Raw genomic sequence first — 4665 nt, forward strand, 5'->3', positions numbered from 1 at the left:
CACTTTTTTTTTTTTTTTTTTTTTTTCTTTTTGGTATTGGGAATTGAGCCTAGGGGTACTACATTCCAGTTCATTTTGAGACAGGTCCTTTGTTGAATTGCTGAGACTGGCTTCAAACTTGTGATCCTCCTGCCTCAGCATCCTGAGTCACTAGGATTATAGGTAATTGCCACCAAACTTGCTCTCATGTGCCAAAGCAATGAGCTGGTATTTCCAGGTCTCTCATCGTATTGTTTTTCTCTTCTTATACATGAGTTCTTTAATTCTAACAAATAGAAAGAACCTTTGTATAACTGGATGCTGTGGTGCACTCCTGTAATCCCAGCAACTTGGGAGGCTGAAGCAGGAGAATCGCTAGTTCAAAGCCAGCCTCAGCAATGGTGAGGTGCTAAGCAACTCGGTGAGACCTTGTCTCTAAAATAAAATTCAAAAAAATAGGACGGGGGATGTAGCTCAGTGGTCTAGTGTCCCTGAGTTCATTCCCTGGTACAAAAAAAAAAAAAAAGAAAAAGAAAGAAAGAAAGAAAGAAAGAAAATTTGTGCTGACTATGGAAAATTTGTGGTAACTATGGAAACTATAAAAATGATAATTGTGTATGCTAAGCAAGTGTTGTACCACTAAGCTTCACCTCCAGCTCCTGAATTTTTTCATATTATACTTAGCACCTAGATCAGCGATTGAGCATACTAAGTAACGTCAAACCAAAAGAAGAATAAAAATAATTTGCTGAAGGCCTACTCTGTGCCATGCATGGTATTTGACTCCAGATTTAGATTTATAAAGTTCAATATACTGGGCCCCATGAACTTAAGCAATTAAAGTTTAGCAAGGAAGGAAAACAAATAAATCAAGAATTAAAGTTATAAGTGTAGGCACAATGCTATTCAGCAAAGAGGAAGAATACCTATGGGCTGGGGTTGTGGCTCAGAGGTAGAGCACTCGCCTAGCATGCATGAGGCACTGGGTTCAATCCTCAGCACCACATAAATAAAAAAAGATAAACTAAAGATAGTGTGTCTACCTATAACTAAAAAATAAATGTTAAAAAATGTAAAAAAAAAAAAAAAAAAAAGAAAAAGAAAAAGAATATCTAAAATAAACTAGGACACCAGAGTACATTTCTTGGATAAGAGATGCTCCAATGGAGCTTGAAGTGCATAGTGACAGCTGGATGGAGAAGAAGGAAGCAAAGAGGCACTATGGGCTGGGCGTAGTGGTGTATGCCTGTAATCTCAGTGACTCAGTAGGCTTGAAGACAGGGATCACAAGTTTAAGGTCAACCTCAGCAATTTAGTGAGCCCTAAGCAACTTAGGGAGGCTGTGTCTCAAAATTAAAAATAAAAAGGGCTGGGGATGTGGCTCAGTGGTTGGGTTCAATCTCCAGTACCAAAAAAAAAAAAAAAAAAAAAACGCACAGTGGTATAATATTATAACAAAATAATTTGGAGAAACTGGTGTGGAGTATTTTTGTTGGTTGTGGTAGAAGGAGGCTAGCAGTGCAAGCTGGAGCCAGTGTGAAGGGCCTTTATTGCTCAGTTTAGAGTTGAAGGTTTACACTAAAACACTCGGGGAAGTCACTGAAAGATTTTAAACACGAGAATATCATAAACTGATATTTTTTGGTCTGGGGATGCGACTTAATAGTATAGCATATGCTCCGCATGTACAATGCACTGGATTCAATTCTCTGAACCAAAGAAGAAGAAAAAGAAAGGAGAAGGAGAAGAATATGTAAAAAGCAAAATCACCCGGTGCTTGCTTCAGCAGCACATGTACTAAAATTGGAGGAATACAGGGATTAGCATATCCTCAGAGCAAGGCTGATGCACAAATTCACGAAGCTTTCCATATTAAAAAAAAAAAAAAAAATCACATGTAATTCCACTATCCAGAGGTAACTACTAGTATCATGTTGCTATAATTTCCTCCCAGTCTTTTCTACACAAATATTTTTAGTGAAAATGAGACCATATGTTATAATTTTGTATCCTTTTCTTCTTAATTTAATAACATAAGTATGTATATGGGTGATTTCGACATTTTTCCCACTTACACTTTTATTTTTATTTTTTGATGCAGAGAATGGAATCAGGCCCCCCCCCCAAATGCTAAGCATATGCTTTATCACTGAGCCACACCCCCAGCCCCCATTTATACTTTTTTTGTATTTCTAAAGTCTTGCATAATGAGCATGTGTTCTTTCAAAAAGAGTATTTACTTTTTCTAATCATAATAATATATGTAATAAAATTAAAAATATTATAAGAATAATATATTATATATGTCCAATATGTAAAATGTAAGAAATGCAAAAGAACAGTATCACATAAAAAGGAAACTGCTTATAATATCATTAGTCACAGATTACTGTTGATATTCTTTTACTTGCCTTTCTAGGCTTGTTTCTCATACATAACTTTACTTACTTACTTATGTATTTATTTTGCAGTGCTGGGGATAAAACCCAGGGTCTGGCGCATGCTAGGCAAGTGCTCTACCACTGAGCCTACACATATAACTTTTATGACTAAAGCAAACAAATTTCTCCACTCTGTGTGACTCTTCTCTGGTCCTCCTCCAGCCTGCTTTTCATCCTCTGCTTTCTGGAAGCCTGAAATTGTGTTCCAGATGGCTTCCTTGCCCCAGGGTTCTTCTTTCCAAACCACCAATCATACTGTGTACCCAAATATCTGACCCTATACTTTTCTTCTTAAAAAATCTTTCCTGCCTCCTCATTGCCTACTGAATAAGGTCCAAACTCGGAGCTACATGCAAGATTCTCTACTAGTACATCCCAAATTGCCTGCCTTGCCTGTCACCTTACCCAGCACAGACTCAGCAGTGACACCTACCCTTCCCTTAGCAGTACACTTTCTTGCCTGTGTAGTCTGCTGGCCATGATTCCTGAGATGCTGCTTTTTCTATACTTGGTTACATTTTATTTATCCTTCCAGACTTATCCCAAACCTGCCACAGTGCCACATGCCTGAACTCCAGCTACTTGGGAGACTGAGGCAGGAAGATGACAATTTCAAGGCCTACCCCCAACAACTTAGCAAGACCCTGTCTCAAAATAATAATAATTAATTAAAAAGCTCAGTGGTAAAGCACACCTGGGTTCAATCTTTCTAGTACCAAACCAAAAGATAAAGAAAGAAAAGAAAACAAAAACATCTCTCTGGGCAATGAAGGTAAACCTATGTACACACCTCTGGTAGAGTGCTCATGTTCATCTTTCCTGAAATTGTACTCTCAAGTGCAGTTCATAATCAATACACCTCTAGCACCTAGACAGTGCCTAATATGTGCTATCATATGTGTGCATGTGGTACTGGGGATTAAACCCAGGGGCTCTCTACCATAGAGCCACATTCCCAGCCCTTTTTACCATTTTATTTTTCATTTTGAGTCAGGGTCTCATTAAATTGCCCAGGCAGGCCTTGAACTTGTGATCCTCCTGGCTGCACGGTATCTTTTTTTTTTTTTTTTTTTGAGAGAGAGAGAGAGAGAGAGAGAGAGAGAGAGAGAGAGAGAGAGAATTTTAATATTTATTTTTTAGTTTTTGGCAGACACAACATTTGAGCCACAACCCCAGCCCTGCACGGTATCTTTTTATTTTTTTATTTGTTGGTACTGGGGATTGAACCAGAGATGTTTAGCCCCTGAGTGACATCCCCAGCCCTTTTTCAATTTTTTATTTTGAGACAGGGTCTCACTAAATTGCTTAGGGCCCCATGCTAAGTCTGGCTTTGAACTTGTGGTCCTCCTGCCTCAGCCTTCTAATACTAGGATTACAGGCAAGCATCACTATGACTAGCTGCATGATATCTTTTTAGTTATCTTTTTACTTGAATGAATAAAGAATGTCTGAGTCTATGTTTTTTACTCAGCTAATCAACTAGTATTTCTTTTTTTATTTTTATGGTACTGGGGATCAAACCTGGAGCTTCCCACATGCTAGCCTTGTGCTCTCTACCACTAAACCACATCTCCAATCAACTAATATTTCTTAAATATCTACTATATGATCATGAATTTCAGGCTACTGTGGAGCTGTCAATTTTTCTTTTTTTTAAAGGACTGAGTATAGAACCAATGGACACTCTACTACTGAGCTATATTGTCAGCCCTTTATATTTATTTTAAGATGGGGTCTCACTAAATTGTCTAGACTGGCCTTGAACTTCTTCTTCTTCTTTTTTTTCTTTTTAAAGAGAGATGGGGAGAGAGAGAGAGAGAATTTTAATGTTTATTTTTTAGTTATTGGCGTACACAACATCTTTGTTTGTATGTGGTGCTGAGGATCGAACCCGGGTCGCACGCATGCCAGGCGAGCGCGCTACCGCTTGAGCCACATCCCCAGCCCTGGCCTTGAACTTCTAATCCTCCTGCCTCAGCCTCAGAGTATCAAAGAATTCTGTTAATTTAATACACCAAAGATTTTTTAAGGGGCTGGGGATGTGGCTCAAGCGGTAGCGCGCTCGCCTGGCATGCGTGCGACCCGGGTTCGATCCTCAGCACCACATACAAACAAAGATGTTGTGCCTGCCGATAACTAAAATAAATAAATAAATAAATATTTAAAAAAATTAAAAAAAAAAAAAGAAAAAGATTTTTTAAGTGCTATGTGATGCCAGGGAAGGGAACAATTATCAAGTGTTAAG

At 38.4% G+C, this 4665-nt stretch overlaps 1 non-coding gene across 1 annotated transcript; it reads left to right on the forward strand.

The window, feature by feature from the left end:
• The first annotated feature begins 1752 nt into the window (after positions 1-1752).
• Positions 1753-1856, forward strand: LOC143398690 (U6 spliceosomal RNA). The gene has a single exon (XR_013091297.1). It is a non-coding gene; the product is annotated as a U6 spliceosomal RNA (small nuclear RNA).
• The last annotated feature ends 2809 nt before the right edge of the window (positions 1857-4665 follow it).

Source organism: Callospermophilus lateralis, chromosome 4 (assembly GCF_048772815.1).
Source record: "Callospermophilus lateralis isolate mCalLat2 chromosome 4, mCalLat2.hap1, whole genome shotgun sequence".
NCBI classification, from domain to species: domain Eukaryota; kingdom Metazoa; phylum Chordata; class Mammalia; order Rodentia; family Sciuridae; genus Callospermophilus; species Callospermophilus lateralis.